General features: G+C 48.3%; 1 protein-coding gene across 2 annotated transcripts in view; it reads right to left on the bottom strand.

Moving 5' to 3' along the window:
* Window positions 1-7,847, bottom strand: part of RASSF4 (Ras association domain family member 4) — a 34,309-nt gene extending 26,462 nt beyond the window's left edge. For both annotated transcript variants that reach the window (XM_007962488.3, XM_007962491.3), the window contains exon 1: window positions 7,743-7,847. The gene's annotated coding sequence lies outside the window, so the exon portion shown is untranslated. The remainder of the gene's footprint in view (window positions 1-7,742) is intronic.
* Window positions 7,848-18,266: the final 10,419 nt, after the last annotated feature.

Below are 18,266 nucleotides of genomic sequence, written 5' to 3'. Positions count from 1 at the left end.
CTGACCACTGAGCTGTGAACAAGTGTGTGGGTCCCTTCCAGGCCAGCAGCTTTATGAGCCAGTGCACAACCCTGCAGTTCTCCTGTCTCCGCCATGATGGCCCAGAAAGCCACGTGTTTCAACTGTGCAGCTACTCGATGGTCAGCCTGGGTCTCTGAGTGACTGTGGACCAGAACCGTCTGCCAACCCACACTGGATATAGACTGAGAAAGAAATAAACCTCTGCCGTGACAAGCCACTGGTGTATCAGGGATTTGTTACTGCAGCATAACCCAGACCAAGTCTCATGAAATACATAATCTAATTAAAACAACATGTATTTAATGTAATATTTTATATTTAAATATATTTATAAATAAACCAAACACCTTAGTAAGACAGATACACCTAGTGGTGATACAGGAATAATACAGATGGTTGCAGGAGAATAGAAAATTCCAGGCAGCCGTTTCACATGACCATCAAAAGGAAACTGTTGAAATAGGAGTTATAAGAAGCTAGGGGTCATAAGACTCTAAAAAATCAGAGCGTGGCCAAGTTGGCTAAGACCAACTGAACCCAACATGGTGCTGGATTCGACCTAGGTTTCTCCTCACTCATTAACCAGGCAACTCTCTGGGATGCTAAGTCACACACCCACAGCACCGTGACAGTTCCAGAACACCAATATGTGACGTAAAAATGGGTGGCACCACAGTTTCAAGAAAGTTCCACATTTTTCCAGGAATCTTCTTGGATATTCCACCCCTTGGTTAAAGAAACCCATCAAGGCAGCAGCTCCCAACTCCCTTGCACACTCTCCCTTCTTGAGTGTATACTTTCACTATTTTCTGACTTGTACGAGAAGGAATTCAAGGAGTCAAGAGCCTGGACATCAGCTGGGGTCAAAGTCCCACCAGTGTTTGGGGACCCCTCCTAGTCCACTAGACAGTGAGGCTCCAGTTTGTGACTTCTGATTCACGACACGGCATGATTTACATTTACTTCCAGTCTCCTATAGTGTGTGGGGAAGAAGTTCATTTTGCCATATGTAGTAGGAATACTTAGAAGTGGAATTTCCCGTAAGTCAGGCAGTGGTTACTTATTCATAGAAGATGCTTCCTAAAGAGCTCTGGGGTGCTTAGCTGCATGCCTTCTCCTCTCTGGGCCTTAATTTTCCCATCTGTACAACAAGAATATTGACCTCCAATGGGTTTGAAATTTTCTTAACTATGGAACTCTTTGCTCAAATAGAAAATCTATGCAAAACAGATTAAAGGGGATTGCCGTGGTTAACAGTGAGATGGTGGCAGACAGCCTCATCTCCTAGGACTCTGGGTAATACTACTTGAAAAGCATGGTTCTCCCTCACTGGCCTTCATGAGTGCTTTTCCCCTGCATGCCTGCTTATTTACAGGACACAACTATGGTTGAGTGTCTCCAGCCATGATTGAATGGCATCAGCTGGGGGCGGCTGCTCAGAGGAGACAAACCAGGAGGAAGGTAAAGAAGAGTCCTAGACTGCAGATGGCAAAGTGAAGGGGTAAAGGGGAAGATGGGCTTGTGGGGTGAACAGCTGGGGCAGAGAATGGGGCATGGCATCTCAGAGGAGGGCAGGGGGGTCAGCAAACAAGGCTGAGGGAGGTGGCTCAGGGCCCACTGCAGCAAAGGGAGGCTCTTCCAGCTTGCTGGGCTGGGTCCTGAGCCTTACAGGGTAGGAACCTCGGCTCCACACAAAGACAGTCTCTCCTTTGAGAGAGGCACACATTTCTGTGTCCTGCAGCACTCATTAGCTTCATGGCCCGAAGCAAGGGAAGGAGATGAAAATATTTTATCCCCAACATACATTTCTTTGACATATTCTTAAATGGCTGCCACTTGCCCATCCTGAAAAAAGTGGCTGGTAGAGTATTTTCAGTGGGAAAATTTGCATCTGTAGAGAATCTCCATTAATGAAACCAGGCCCCCTCCCCTTTCCAGGTCTTTCCCCACATCCAGGAGAGATTGAGAATCCACACCTTTAAAAGTCTCTTTGAGGGAGGCTTCATCTACATAACAAGGTCACTTTCACTAGCCAAGCCCATAGCCTTCTCCCATAGCCTGTTTCACCAGAATCTAAGCCCCTATTCTTTCTGTAACCTCAAAATGGTATATAAGTCTCTGTAGATGGTATATAACTCACTGGGAAACTGGATCATCATTCTGAAGGCTCCCATGCATGCACCTTAAGTAAATGTGTATGCCTTTTCTCCTATTAATCAATCTACCTCATGTCTGATTTTTAGTGAAACTTTCAGGGGCCAAGAGCCTATGGCTCCCACAAAAGTCACTTGGTCTCTCTGGTTCTCACACCCAACACCGCAAGAAGACCTGTTTTCCCTGAGCTCCAGGATCACTCACAGAATTCCACTGCAGAACGCAACACTGAGCTTGCGCCCTATCCCCTTAACCAGACTTTCTTTCATTTTGATGAATTTCATTCGTTTTGACATCACTGGGCGAGTCCTATAGGAAGCTGCATGAGTACATAAGGGGTGTCTAAAAGACAGCTGTGGCAGGAGCGAGCTACAAGGGGGAACACACACATCCAACAGGAGAGGAAAGGGAGCCATGTCTCTATTTGGAGCATTTTCCTGGAACAGCCTTTTGCATTGAATCTCCAAGTGCACTAGGTGGGGCCTTTGAGAATCTCTGCCACCGTATTTTCCAGTCCTTTATAAACGGCACAACCTTATCTTGAAACTAGATCCTAGGTAGAAGCCTAATACACAAATGGATTAAAGCGAGGCTGCATGGGTGGCAGCAGGAGTCAGGAGAGGACGGGCTGGGGCTGGCCTGCCACCCAGGCTCAGGCTCAAAACCACAGAGTGACAGATGCAGTTGGACAGGCCAAGTCGGCCAGCGGGCCCTCCCCTCCCCCTAGCCGTGCCATTCTGCTGGGAAAGTTCAGCCTTCTTTGTCTGGGCCTGCTCCCCTCCCCCAGGTCCCAGGACACAGCTCAGGCCTCCACGCCTGTTTTCCAGGCTGGAGGACACTCTGTCCCCAACCAGAGTGATCAACTGCAGCCAGGGCTCTCTGTAACCCAGAAGCAGCCCCCTGGGCGGCATGCCAGCCATGGCTACCTGTCCCAGTGAACAAACAGTGAGTTGTTCTCCCTTTCCACTTCAGCAGCTGTTCTGCCAGCCGTGCAGACAGACAGCCTGCTGTCGCTACTGAGGGACAAAGGCCACCAAGGGCTTTAGAGCTGCTAGGCATGGGCCGTCTTTCCTTTTTTGTGTTTGTGGGGACAGTTATTACAGAAGAAGATGACTGTGATTCTTCCAGTCACTCCCGGGGTCCAATTCCTACAGGTCAGTGGCAAAAGGAACAGAAGATGCCGAGTGAAGTGAGGCTTTCGTGACACGAAATTGAGTCCACTTGAAAGCCTTTTATTTTAAGACTGTGCTGCCTGCTTTTCCGTCTGACAATGACCCTTCTTACATAAAACATGGCCAGCATAGATGTGGTGTCTTTGCTTGGCAAAAGGGAAAACGTACGGGCATCCAAATTAAAATGTTCTAAGCATGTCTGTGAAGGCTGTTTTAACAGTTCCTGAAATTGTGATTTTTATTTTCTTATTTCAGCATGATTTAAATCAAATAGGTTATATAGAAAGTGACCTGGAAAGCAAAAGAAAGGAGGACAAGGGTGTGGGGCACAGCTGGGGGCCTGAGCTGCTCCTGCTGGAGGAGGACAGCAAGTGCAGGCCACAGAGCAGGTGCAGGCCACGCTGCCGGCATTCCGGGGGGACTAAGTTCCTGGCTGCAGTCCATGGCTACCACATTCAAATGCCAGCCACAACGGCAACAGGGCACAGAGGACAATGAACCTTTAAAAGGCCCTTCCCAGCACCTGTTAGCCAGCAAATGACAGGAGCCTGGCCGGGGAAGAAGCTGCAGTGTCTGTTAGCACCAGGTGCCTCTGAGGGGGTACCCTCAGCCAAGCATTTTTGTGGCGAGAGCCGGCTGTCTGGTTGTAGATGGCAGGCAGCGCCTCAGCAGCTGCCGCTCCCACCTCCTTCCACACTGCTATCCCCTCCTGCTGCCTAGTTCCAATCACCAGACCCCTCCTCTCCACTCCCACCACCATCCCTCTGGCTCAATTCACTCCTCCCTGCCCCGGAAGATTCTGCACTGTCCGGGTAGAGACGGTGGAGACCAGGGGAGTCCAGAAGAGGCAGGCACAGAGCTCCCCTCCACCTCCGCTCCCGACTTGCCCTGGGCTGACCACACAGGCCCGGCTCATCTTTACTCCCCGCTGTGGTCCTGGGCTCTCACTGACAGGTCTCTCTGAGTCCAGTCCAGCATCCAGGCCTCCCTGAACAGTTCCCCTTCCTCTGAGAGCCTGGCCCTGAGCACCCATGTAGATCACAGACCAGCCTTCCCAGTGGGCAAGACTTCTGGCTTCTGCCTTTGTTTCAAGGCAAAGCAATTTGGGACAAGAAAACCATTTCCAGTCCTCCTGCTCCCCCGTACACCTTAAACATACAATCCCTGGCCCCGGAACCCCTGAACCACTCCTCAACTTCCCCACCAACCAGGCTCACCTCCTGCCTGGAGATCTGGCCGGGTACAGTGACTCATGCCTGTAATCCCAGCACTTTGGGAGGCCGAGGTGGGTGGATCACCTGAGGTTGGGAGTTTGAGACCAGCCTGACCAACATGGAGAAACCCCATCTCTACTAAAAATACAAAAAATTAGCCGGGCGTGGTGGCATATGCCTGTAATCCCAGCTACTATGGAGGCTGAGGCAGGAGAATCGCTTGAATCTGGGAGGCAGAGGTTGCGGTGAGCCGAGATCGTGCCATTGCACTCCAACTTGGGCAACAAGAGCAGGGGGAAAAAAAGAGAGAGAGAGAGAGAGAGAGAGAGAAGATCCACAGGAACAAAGATCTTTTTAGCTATGGTTTTCAGGCCAAACAGGTGCCCAAAATGGGCACTGGCCAATATCCCAATTGCCTGGGGCTGGGAGTGCAATGCAGAGGGGCAGACCCCTCTGGGTGCCTGCTGCTGCAGGGCTGCTCTGGAGGTTCTCTACGACTGCCCTCACCTATGCTGTCCACTACCCCAGGCCTATGTGCCACATGCCACTGCTGGAGACACAAGGGCCCTGTGAGACACAAGGGTCCAGAATCTTTTGGGTCATAGAGTCCTTTGGAGTCTCTTGAAAGCTTAGTGCACTCTCCCCAGAAAATGCATGTATGTGCATGTTGCTGCAATCTGCATGCACGTGCACACACACACACAATTTGCATACTACTGCAGGGGGATGAGACAGTTCTTGTCCACGTGCTCCTAGATCCCCAGATCCCAGGTTTGGAGTCTCTTGCTGAAACCTGTCACAGCAAGAAAGAGGAGGCAAAGGAGCATCGTAGAGCCTGGCATGTGAATTTTGCTGTGGCATTAACTTGGCCTGTGATCCTAGCATGTTGTGCCATCTCTTGGGCCTCAGTTTAGCCAGAGCTGTTGTGGCAGCTGATATAGAGTCTTCAGGGCTCTTCCCAGCTCTGCAGCTATGGGGCTCAATGACATCCCACCCCTGCTTCCCCAGGTCAGGCAGGGCAAAGGGAGCGGGTTCTGGGCCTCTTCCTCCACAGTATATCCTAGGGAGGAAGGTGGAACAGCCGGAAAAGGAGACCCTGGGAACAAGTTTCTCTTTAACAAAAATAAAAAAACTGTAGAAGCTTTAGGAAGTGCAGTCACTTTCTATTTGATTTTCCTTAGTTTAAAACAGTTTCCCCAAAGGTCCTCTGAGAGAGAATAACCACCTGGCCTTTGCAAGGCTCTGGGTTGAAAGCTCTGCTCTGTGACTGCCTGGCTTTGTGACCTTAGGCAAGTCCAGTTCCCTCTCTGAACCTTGGGCACCTCATCAATTAAATAACTATAATTCTCGATGACTTCTGTGAAGACGAATGAGGAGACCTGTAAGGTGGGCCTTGTGTGGGGCTCACCCATAATGAAAAGAGGCTCCCATTACTATTCTTACCGACACTGGGAGTCAGGGACTCTGGAGAGACAGTGGGGCCCCAGACACGGGAATGTGAGGCCTCCCTGCAGGAGTGGCCATGAGTGAGGAGAGAGTCTGAGCTGACCACTGAAACCAGGCCCCAGACCCCAGAGGCCCAGGGCAGAGGGCTTTCTGGCAGTCCTCCTAGTTAGGGTCTCCCCTTTGAGGCCTTGCACTTCCAGAATCTGAACTCTGACACACACCCAAGTTTCATTCATGTTCTTTGTTATCTGTCATGGTCCTGACCCAGGGGGACCCTGGACATTGATTCTGTTCTCGACCTCCAGGCCACCCACTGGAGTTTCATGGTGGAAATACAGCCCCATCTCCTGAGTTTCAGATAGACATTTTAATCTGTGGCATCAACATTTTTATTGTCAAATCACCAGCACTACACCTAGAAAGAATTATGGCTAGAACTAACGACAACAGCCTTCACATACACTGACAAAGTGCTGAAACAGCCCATGACAATTTCCGGGCGTTTTTTTAAACCAAGTTTAATGAGTTTCATCTCTTCTCTTCTCTCCTTTCCTCTTTCTCCTCTGACCCTCTCCCTCCCTGTCTTCTCCCCTAACCTGCTGTCCTGGCAGCAGTAGCTAAGGAACCACACAGAGGAACAGAAGGCAGGAAGGTCTACATTTTCCTGTTACTTCACCAATTCATTTCTAACTTTAAAAAAAAAATGGTTTTTGGCAACAAATCCTGATTGACACCTTAGTACTATAGGCAGTTAAACTACAGCAAAGCCAGTGAGGGGCTCTTCTGTGAGTGCACAGCATAGCTTTGTAGTCTAACCTGCTTGGGTTCAAATTCCAGAAGCCCAGCCCTTATTTGCTGTGCGACCTTATTTAATTTCTCTGTGAAATGGGGCTCCTGAAGCTCTCCTTACTGTGTTTTGAGAAAGTGCTGAGCCTGGCCTGGGCACTGACTCTGGTGTGAGAGGAGGCCTCCCTCCCTCCGCCGTGCCAGGTTAATGAAAACACTGAGGCATCTTTTGGAAGTGGGAAGTGCAGGACGGGTCCGGAGTAAGGAGCCCAGAAGAGCAGGGCAGCAGGCAGGCTGAGCTCAGGAGACTAGGGGTGAAGAATAAGAGACCCAGCAGCACAGTAGGCCTTGGGTTCAAATCCTGGCTACGTCACCAACTCATCTGGTAAAGGTGGACAATTTTGTAACTCTTTAAGCCTCAGTTTCCTCATCTGACAACAGGAAAACGAAAGTAGGACTCTCACTTGCTGTGAGGAGTAAGAGGCATATCGTGTTAAAGCACCTGGCCCAGAGCAAGGCAAGCCCTCTACAGGCAGCGATTATGAGACAGACCCCTGCTGCTCTTATCTAGGCCGTCGATTTCCATCAGTGAAATCAGAGTTGTGCCAGAGGCCTCTAGGCTCTCTCCCCAACTCTAGGATCAGTACTTCTAGGAAACTGGCTAAGGACAAGGTGAACAAAAACGGTGTAGCCAGTGGCCGCTCTCACCTGTCGTGCTCAGGTTGTAGCCCCTAAAGTGCTTAACAGAGGTGCCAGGCGCAGTGCCCACTCTCAGCAATGAGCCCGAGGCCCGCAATGCGCCAGGCTGGCAGGGGGAGGGACCCTGTGCGCTGCGGCCGGCCGAAGGGCACAAGTGCCCAGGCTTCAGCGTCCCTGCCTGGTGGCAGTCCTGGGTCGGAGGGGATGATCCATAGACGCCCAAGCACTCTCCTGCTCGTTCGTCACTCACCGTTCAGTCATCGCGCAGTCCAGAAGCCACTGTATGTGTCGTGCCCTCGCTTGCACCGGAGCTGCCCCCGCAGCGCCTGCCGACCCCCGGCTTCAGCTACTTGGGACCAGGCCCGCCCACCGCCCCGCCCCTCGCCCTTCGCCCCGCCCCGCTCCCCGCCTCTTGCCCTGCACGGCCAATGGTGCCGCCCCGGCTTCTCCGTCCCGCCCCGGGCACGCCCCTCACTCCGCACCGGCCAATGGCACCGCCCCGTACGCCCCGCCTCGCCCCGCCCGGGGAACACCGGTAGGGTCTGGGAGCCGGGCGGTGCCGGAGGGGCTGCGGGAAAGGTTAGGGGCCTGTGACCTGCCAGGTGTCCCCAGGCCATTGCTCAGCGCGCGGCGCGTTCCTGAGTTCCCGAGGGCGCCCCGGGACGCGCGGAGAAAGCAGTCCGACTCAGCCCCGAGGGGTTCGGTGTGCGGGCGGCGACCAGGGACTTTGCGGAGTAACGCGGGCTCCTGGACTTCCAACAAAGGCCGCTGCGCAGGCGCTGCAATCACTGCAGTCACTTGTCTGCATGCCTAGTGGGGCTTGGAGTCTGGGGAGGCTTATCAGTAAAGCCCAGAGCATTTGCTATTTGTTGCTCTAGGGGCACCTTTGTACAGTCTGGCTGTTTGCTTGGCATAGCCTCTTAGAACTTCTTACCGTTTAAGAAATCCGATCTGGTGAATAAGAAGTTAGTCTTGCTCTCGCAGTCACTGCCTCCTGGACGAAGGTTTGCCAGCACGGAGGCAGAGAGGACAGAAAACCACAGGCCATTTGGGGAACTGGAAACAGTTCAGTGTTTCTGGGGCGTGGGGGTGGCAAGGCAGGGCATGGGGTTGATGGAAAACATTTGTAATTTCTGCTTTCTCTCACCATTCCCAGCTCTGACCCCTGGACCTGTTCTCTCCTACCCCTAACATAAATCATTTCAGTTTCATTCAACATGCGTTTTCTAATATTTTTAGGGTTTCATGGCCATTTTAGAATCTGATATGTATCTTCTAGAAAACGCAGGTGGCCACATGCACCAAAATCAGCCTGGAATTTGAGTCTCATGGGTCCCTGAACCCCGACTTAGAGGGCCTTTGCTAATGCTTACATGGCTGCTGTATGACTTATGTTGCAATCCCCACCTGCAAAAAGTGACAAGACTGAAGATATCCGGTTCAGGGGCCTCCCATTTCTGCGTTTGCTTGAATTTTTGGAGAATGGCCCGTCCTTTGACAGCTCTGAGGGTCCCTGTGGTTGATGACTTGTCATGACACATTTGCTGTTCCACAGCCCTCATCAAAGCTGAGACAAATAATTGGGTGCTTCCAAAGGTTTTTTAAAACAGTGGGTAAAATTCAATATAGCTGTCAACCTCTGAGCATGAGATCCTAAGAAGTTAATCACTCCTAATAGGAGAAGTAAACATAGCACAGGGTGATATAACAGTTTCCCTGGGCTCTCCGGAACTCGAGTGTGAATCATTCTCTCTGACCTAGTTAATGCTGTTCACAGGGCCATGACTGGCTGAGTGAGGACTGGGTTTGGGACAGCAAGCCCATGTGTCCTGTGCACCTATTGCGGCTCAGACACTATGCTAGTGCTTTACATTGGGGATCCCATGCAATTCCCTCAGCACTCCTGGGCAGTTGGTGTTACTCCTTGCATTTCTTTAAATTTCCATTTTTATTTTAGATTTAGGAGATACATGTGCAGGTTTGTTACAATTGTATATTGTGTGGTACTGAGGTTTGGGCTTCTATTGATCCTGTCACCCAGATAGTGAGCGTAGTACCCAGCAGGAAGTTTTTCACCCCTTGCCCCGCTGTCTCCCTTCCACTTTTGGAGTCCCCAGTGTCTATTGTTTTTATCTTTATGTCTCGGTGAACCCAATATTTAGCTCTTGCTTGTAAGTGAGAACATGTGGTGTTTGATTTTCTATTTCTGCATTAGTTCGCTTAGGATAATAGTGTCCAGCTGCATCCATGCTGCAGCAAAGGACACATTGTTATTTTCTTTTATGGCTGCGAGTGCTAGAATTTTACATCGGACACAAGTGTCCATTGTCAGCATCCTCAGTTCCCTCAGAAGGAGGGTTCACCTTTTCTTTCAGGGTTCAATAGAACTGGGTGTGTTCTCCAGCTCACTTATGGTGGAGGCTGCCGATCCTGTTGGTTGCCAGCCAATATCCACTTCCTTCTTTGCAAAAAAGAAAGAGAGATAGGAAAGAAGGAAAAGGACAAGAAGGAAGGGAGGGAGGGAGGGAAAGAGGGAGGAGGGAGGGAGGAAGGAAGGAAGGAAGGAAGGAGGGAGGAAAGAGCGAAAGGGGAAGAGAGGAAAGAGAGAAGGAGGGAGGGAGGGAGGGAAAGAGGGAGGGAAAGGAGAGAGAAAAACCAACTTGTCTGTAGCAGCAACATGCCAGCCCCTAGTTATGGCTCATGCCCACTTGTATTTTTTATACTCTACTTACAACCCAACAGTGGGTCATGAAATTAACTTAGTTGATGATGTGACTAGTACTTAAACAAATGCAAGGGAAAATATCAGTATACAGCACAAACAGTAAATATAAGTTGTGTTTTGTGGAACTTTTTGTTTGCATTCTTACTGTGGGTTACAGTTAAAAAAAAAAAAACAACAACAAAAAAAAAAAAAAAAAAAAAAAAACCAGCTGTCCAAGTCCTGACAATCCTTTTCATAGCTTTTTTCAGTGAAGCTAGAGGTGACCATGAGACCTACTTCTGGACACAGAGACAGGGGAAAGTGTGCTGGGGGAGGAGAGATCTGAGGGATGTTGAAGATAACTTTTGATTTCCTGGTAGAACAGATGTCTCTCCTGCTTGCCTGTCTCAAATGAGTACATGATGTGTAATATCTGGAGCATTGGCAGCCACGTTGAGATCATAATGCAACATGTCCACATGCTGAGGCTGGCAGAGCATAAAGATCAAAGGTGTCTGGATCCTTCTTAACATCATGGAGCTTCTGCACCATCCCTGCACTGCCTACTCCAGACTCCCTACCATGGAGAAAAATTAGCGCCTATTTCTTCAAGGCAGAGGTTGGTAAACCTTTTCTGTATGGTGCTGGATAGTAAATATTTTAGGCTTTGTGGGCTAAATGGTCCGTGTCACAACTACTCACCACTACTAGGGTAGTTTGAAAGTAGCCATAGACAATATGTAAACGAAAGGACATGGTTGTGGTTCTCATAAAACTATTCTAAAAAATGGATGGCAGGGCTATATATAGTGTGCCAACCCCTTTCCTAGATGATCTTGTCCCCTAATTGTCTCTCTGACCTCATCTCCTCCTACTGCCTCTCCTTCTTCCTGCTCTGATCACACTGTTTCTCCTACACACCCAGCCTGTTCCTGTCAGGGTCATGCCTTCCCATGGAGGGCTGTTTCCCCAGATGTCCGCAGCACTCCCTCCTTCTCCTCCTTCTCCTCCTTCAGGTCTTTAATCACAAATTACCTCCTTTTTAAGGCCTTCCCTGGGCCTTCTGTAAAATGCCCCTCCCTGACCCACGCGTACCACTCTGGTGTGCTGTATATTCCAGCTCTTTATCATGAGCTCCTAGAGGAAGGGACACTATACTTCCTTAAAGGCTGATTCTGTCTGAATTGTTACAGTGTTTAATCAATATTTGATATGTGATTGGTTTTTTTTTTCTTTTTGCCAGATTCAGGTAAGAAAACAGACTCAGGCAGGCGGAAATCCCCCTCCAAATGACACGTACAGATAGCAGTAGAGTCCAGGTTTGTGCCTGGTGGCCCCATGTGGTGGTGTCTGTACCACCCGGGAGTGAGGGAAAACAACATCTACCTCTAATGGAACACACTGGGTCTCAGGGGAGCCAAGGCCACACAGAAGTTCCTGCAAGACTTCTTGCTCCAGGGCGCCACCCCAGTAAAGGAGGCCTTTGGGAGTCCATTAAGTGAGCAGGGCGTCCTGTTCATCATGGGCAATTGCATTCTTTTTGGCCTTCCTACCTCAGAAAGACTTAGGAAATGCTGTTATTCTGCAAACAGTTCGGACTGGCTTGTAAGATCCATAAAAAGACAAATGGAAACACTCACAAGCCAATGTTTTTATGAAAGAGCCACAAAGGACAAATTTATGTTTGATTTGCAAGTAGGGAAGCTCATAAGAACCTAAAAGCCTGATAAAGCCTACCGGGCCCGTCTGTCAGGCAGGCTGTTCTGTGTGGTTTTGGCTTGAGGCATCTTGGCACCAGGGCTCAGCTTCCAAAAGACCGAAAAATTACCTTCTTCCCTTTGGTGCTCCCAGGGTGAAAAGGCTGGGTACAATCACATGTTGTTGAGATGTAATTTAGATTTTTGAGGCCTGAAAAATAGGTTTATATATCTTGATGTAAATGATATTAATAATGAGAACCATTTTCAAACCATTCTCTTAAGACAGTAAATGGGATTTTGAATTAATTTCTAATTGATCTGATTGATTCCTTAAGGTCTTTTATGGATGACTTTATGTGATTTTTGCCCTTCATTGTATCCAACATTACATTAAAAACAAATGACTTCTACCTTTCTTTATTTTCTTCCTTCCTTCCTTTTTCTCTCTCTTTCTTTCTTTCTTTCTTTCTTTCTTTCTTTCTTTCTTTCTTTCTTTCTTTCTTTCTTTCTTTCTTTCTTTCTTTCTTTCTTTCTTTCTTTCTTTCTTTCTTTCTTTCTTTCTTTCTTTCTTTCTTTCTTTCTTTCTTTTTCTTTCTTTCTTTCTTTCTCTTTCTTTCTTTCCTTCCTTGCTTCCTTCCTTCCCTCCCTCCCTCCCTCCTTCCTTCCTTCTTTCCTTCCTTCCTCTTTCTTTCCTTCTTCTTTCTTTCTTTCTCTCTCTCTTTCTTCTTTCTCTTTCTCTTTCTCTCTTTCTCTTTCCTTCCTTCTTTCTTTTTTCCTTTCCTTTCCTTCCTTCTTTCTTTTCTCCTCTCCTTTCCTTTCCTTTCCTTTCCTTTCCTTTCCTTTCCTTTCCTTTCCTTTCCTTTCCTTTCCTTTCCTTTCCTTTCCTTTCCTTTCCTTTCCTTTCCTTTCCTTCCTTTCTCTCTCTCTCTCTCTTCTTCTTTTTTGGCAAGTCTTGCTTGCTCTGTCCCCTAGGCTGGAGTGCAGTGACAATCACAGCTCACTGCAACCTTGACCTCCTATGCTCCAGCAATCCTCCCACCTTAGCCTCCTGAGTAGCTGGGACTATAGCCATGTGTCACTACCCCCAGCTAATTTTTAAGTTTTTTTTTTATAGAGGTGGAGTCTCTCTATGTTGCCCAGCTGGTCTCTAACTCCTGGACTCAAATGATCCTCATGCCTCAGCCTCTCAAAGTGCTGGGAATTCAGGCATGAGCCACGATGCCCCACCACAAATGACTTTTTCAATCAATTTTTCAAAAAGTCTGTGTGATTCCAAATGTGTATTCTTTAAAAACAGTTGATGATTGTGTGTGCTTGGCAGGAAGAGACCACATACAGAACGTTTCTTGCTCTGTTTGCTTTGGCGAAATCGTTGAGCAATGAGGTCATCCCGTTGCATGATCTTAATATACAGAAGACTTTGTATTTACCATCAATTTTCAGGTGAATCCTCAAAAAATCTGCATACCACTTATCTTTTCTTTCTACATGAAATAGTTTTGATTAACTCCATTTGTTAGCACATAAATAATAACTTTAGGTAAATATATTTTACTCTTCAACCCATACCAGAGGCAGACTAGAAATGATAATTTATTCTCCAAGTGTACATAAAGTTTAATGATATATGCTGCATAAGTGCCTTCTTGTTAAACACACACACACAAATGCAAGATTTTATGTATTATTTTTCCATTACGATTATGCTTTAGAAAACCCTTTGCATCCTACCCTGCAGAACTAATAAGTGTGTGAGCACAAGATTTCTTAGGAGGGAGGGAGCTTGTTTTAAAAGATAATATCCTTAAAAATCACTGCTGAAACTTCCTTTTGGGGAAAAAATAAGTGCTTGGCTCAATCACTTTCTCTACTTGGTCTCTGAGAAAAGGGTGAGCTGTCTGACACATGTCTGCTCCAAATACATCTATGAGGACAAGGACGGTCTGAAAGCCCACATGCAGAGAACATAACTAGGCCTGGTTTTTTGATGAGCCAATAGCTTTCTCCCTTTATCCTCACCTCCCTATCTTCCAGCTACTGGAAATATCTATCTATTATCTATCTATCTATCTGTCTATCTATCTATCTAGATATAGATATAGATTTATCCAACAGAACAAGCTGGAAGGCTGGAGAAGGACATCTCTCCACCTTCCTAGGCTGCCCCTGCCTCCCCAGGACTGTCACCTCCCCACCCATCCACACTTCACCACCCTCCAACATTGCCTTGGGCTGTTCTCCTGTGGGGCCCAGACAGTGTGGGGCTGCTGGTAAGCTGATTGTTATTAATGGACGTTGTAACTGCTGATGTTATATCTTAAAAAAAGACAAAAATAATTACGGTGATGCAAGACTCCTGAACAAACTGCATTTTCAATATAACTAATTTTAACAACATCAGAAAGCGACTTTATGTTGTTCAATATTTTGATCATTTAACAAACAGCAGCACTGTGAAAGGAAAGTAGGCACAAAGCAGTTCAGTGTAGGAAGGTTTACAGAAGGACAGCGCTTCTCAAAGGAGAATGTCTTAAAAATGGATTTTCCTCCACAAAGAGCCTGGTGTTGCAGCTTGGGCTCCAGAATTCCTATGAATAGTGAGATATGACTGAGATGCAAGGCTGTGAACTAGTAAGTGATCAGGACCTTCCCTCAAGCCAGGATGTGAAACAGCCAAAGGAAGTGGAGACCTCCCAGATGGAAAAGGAAAGGAACCTTGAGAGGGCACAGCACAGATGCACAAACAAGGGCGATCTGTCCAGCTCCGGGACTGCATGTTTTAAAACACACCATCCTCAGGGCATTCTGGGAAAATCCACCAGCCAGACAGTGTGGCTGCTCCCATGTCCTGGAGGGAAGCTCTGTCCTCTCTATCTCTTTCAAGTATGCAGCTTCCAAGGAATGTAAAACATTCCCCAAGGGGGACGGGCCAAGCTGGCCCACAGCTAGCTAGACTTGACCTGTTAACCCTGTGTTCAGTTGAGTTGACCTCACCTCCCAGCCTGCCATCAAAGCCACCTCTGTTAAGCCTCCCGTTTGATGGGGGCTGCCCATGCCCAAGCTGCCTTCCCAGTGTTCCTAACTGTGAACTAAGGACTTGTGTTTAAGAAAGGATAGAGCCATGTAATTGCAAGTTGTCTTAAGTTTTGTCTCATTTGGAGATCATCTCTGGCTTTTCACCTTGAAAACTAATGCTCTCAAAATAATGAATAAGCTGTCGACCTTACAGCTGAGACAGAATTAGAATGATTAGTGGATTAATCAGGGTTATTCCAGAGAAACAGTATATGTGTTTATATATATCTCCCATTGAGTTCAAGAAAGAGATGGGTGTAGCTAGCTAGGTAGCTCACTATATAGCTAGATAGATAGATTATAAGGAATATTTGGCTTTTGTAATTGTGGGGCTGCCAAGTTCAGAATCTGCTGGGCTGATCCCAGCAGGCTGGAGATTTAGGTTAGTTGATGTTGCAGTGTTGAGTCTGAAATCTGCAGGCCAGCAAGGTGGAAACTGAATCAGGGTTTCCATGTTGCAGTCTTGAGGCACAGTCGCCTCTTTTTCAGGCACTTCAATCTTTGCTCTTAAAGCCTTTAGTTGATTGGATGAAGTCCACCCACATTATGAAGGGAAGTCTTCATTAGTCAAAGTCTGCTGATTTATATGTATGTGTCTTCTGAAAAAAATACCTTCACAGTGACATCGAGACTGGTGTTTGATCAAACACACAATAGGCTAACCAAGTGGACACCTAGAATTAACCATCACAACCAGTAAGCGTGGAGAGTTTGACCCACAGCTCATACTCATGTTTTATCAGGATAGACTCTGTGGCAGAGCATGGCCTGATGCCAGGGCATTTCGAGGCTCCTTAGCATGTAATGGTGCCTCTTTTTCCTGGGATTTCATCTACCTGTGCAACCTGTGGCAATTTTTGAGAAATTTTTGCTACTCCATTGGTCTAATGAATCGAACTTAGGGATTGGCAAACATCTTCGATAAAGGGCCAGATAATGAATATTTTCTTATTTGCAGGTCGCACTATCTCTCTTGCAACTGCTCAAGCAAAAGCAACCATAGGAAATATGTAAGTGAATGAGTGTGGCTGTGTTCCAATAAAACTTTATTTACAAAAATAAGCAGAGGGCCCCATTTGGGCCACAGGTGAAGAAGAGTTTGTATGACATCTCCTTTTGGCAGGGATCTTTTCTCCCTGCCAAACATGGTGAAGGGGATGGATAAGTGACACCACAGACTGGGATACTTTTAGTTGTGAGGAATAAAAAACCCAAACAGTGGGGATTTTATGACCTCACATGATAAAAATCCCCAGCAATGGGTAGCTCTAGACTTAGTTTATTCAATGTCTCAAAGTCATCTCGAAGGACCCAAGTTCTTTCCATCTTTGCTCATTGCCATCTTCAGCATATTGGTTTAATTCTCCTTGATATTTGCAAATGATTTCTGTGCTTTCCCTCAGACATGCCCACATTCAGGGGAAGAAGAGGAAGAGTGTGTTCCAATGAGGCTCCTTTTTTTTTTTTTTTTTTTTTTGAGACATGGTCTCGCTCTGTTGCCCAGGCTGGAGTGAGTGGCACGATCACAACTCACTGCAGCCTTGACCTCCCAGGATCAGGTGATCCTCCCACCTCAGCCTCCTAAGTAGCTGGAATCACAGGTACACACCACCACACCTGGCTAATTTTTTGTAGAAATGGGGTCTCACTTTGTTGTCCAGGCTGGTTTCAAACTCCTGGGCTCAAGCAATCCTCCTGACTTGACCTCCCAAAGTGCTGGGTTTACAGGTGTGAGCCACGGTGCCCCACCTGGGGATCCTTTTAGTACTGAGGGAAGGAAACCTTTCCCAGAAGCTTCCCCGTCACCTTCCCTTTCTTCCCATTGGCCAGGGCTAGGGTGCAGGCACCTTGGGGAGCGTAGACCACTGTGACTGACCCAGTGCAGGACATGGCTGGCCAAGAGGAGGAAGGTACATGAGCCAGGACAATTCAAGCTCCATCAGAAAGCAGGGGGTCAATAGTGTCCCGTGGAAGAAGCCCTGCGATGCCTGCCACAACTCTGCAGCATCCCAGCAGCTGAGGGGGTCAATTCCAGGGGCAAGATCACAGCCTGCAAAGTGTGAGCTAGGTCTCAAGAGGGAGAGAGGGAACAGGCTGGAGAGATGAAAGTCTGGGGGAGCAGCTCCTCTGGAGACCACTGTGCATGAGGAGTGAGGTTTGGGGCAGCTGGGAGAGGACCCAGGGATGGGGAGAGATAGAGGGAGTATGGCCAGGAGCACAGGGGGCCACTCAGGCTAGAGAAATGAGAACTGAAAATGCTCTGGTGAAGGGGAGAGCAGCAGCTGGGCCTGAGGCCAGAAAAGCCCCCACGGGCTGCTGGAGGTTTGAGGAGGTGGCAGTAAGCAATGGGCTCAGGGCACAAGAGGCTTTTGGAGGCTGAGTGCTGGCGGACTCTGTTTGCCAGCCTTCTTTGTAAGTCCCAGGCATTGGAGCACAGCAAGCAAGAATAACAGGAGACCTGGGCCCTTAGAAGAAAACTGAGGAGCAGCCTGGATGTCCATGCTGTGTTCCTGAATATTAAGGTGACATTTTCTTGGCCACTTCTTACCTGCATGGTGTTGGGGAGACCCCGCTGAGGCTAGGATTCTTGTTCTGGTCTTGGAGGTGGCAGGGCTGGGGCCTGGTGGGAGAGCTTGGCACAGCTCCCAGGCTCTGCTGGGACCCAGCTCCACTCAGGAACTATCAGCCACTCAGGGAAAACCCAAAGGGCACTAGGCCTCCAGCAGTGTGAGCAGCACAGTGTGGGCCATGCCAAGGGCAGGTAGAGCCCACTCCTCCTGGCACTGTATGTCTGGGCGCGGGTTGCTTAGTGCTCATATTAGAAATGGCCTCTGAGTAAGGGTTGTACAAAGGCGAGAATGAAGTCAGCAGCAGTCACAACCAAAGTGGGGAGTGGCTCTGTTTGCCTTCTCCACCTGAGCTAGTGCTCCCCTTTCTTGTGCTTCCTTTATCCCCCGCATCAATCAGCCACTTTTTCCTCCTCTTCCTCTGCACTGCCACACCCCACCCTGAACACTTAGCATCCCAGGTGACTTAGCTGGAGGGAACCTGCTATGGACTGAATTGTGTTCCCCTAAATTCATATGTAGAAGCTCTAATCCCCAGTGTGTTGGTGTTAGGAGGTAGGGCCTTTGCAGGGTGATTGGATCATTTGCATGGAACCCTCCTGCATAGGATTAGTGCTTCTGTAAGCAGAGACACAAGAGATGTCTTCTTTCCCCCAAGTGAGACTATAACAAACGGGCAGCTGTCCATGACCCAGGAAGCCAGCACTCCCTAGAACCTGACCATGCTG

Source organism: Chlorocebus sabaeus, chromosome 9 (genome assembly GCF_047675955.1).
Source record: "Chlorocebus sabaeus isolate Y175 chromosome 9, mChlSab1.0.hap1, whole genome shotgun sequence".
In the NCBI taxonomy this organism is placed as follows: Eukaryota; Metazoa; Chordata; class Mammalia; order Primates; family Cercopithecidae; genus Chlorocebus; species Chlorocebus sabaeus.
This window is presented reverse-complemented; position numbering and strand designations above follow the sequence as displayed.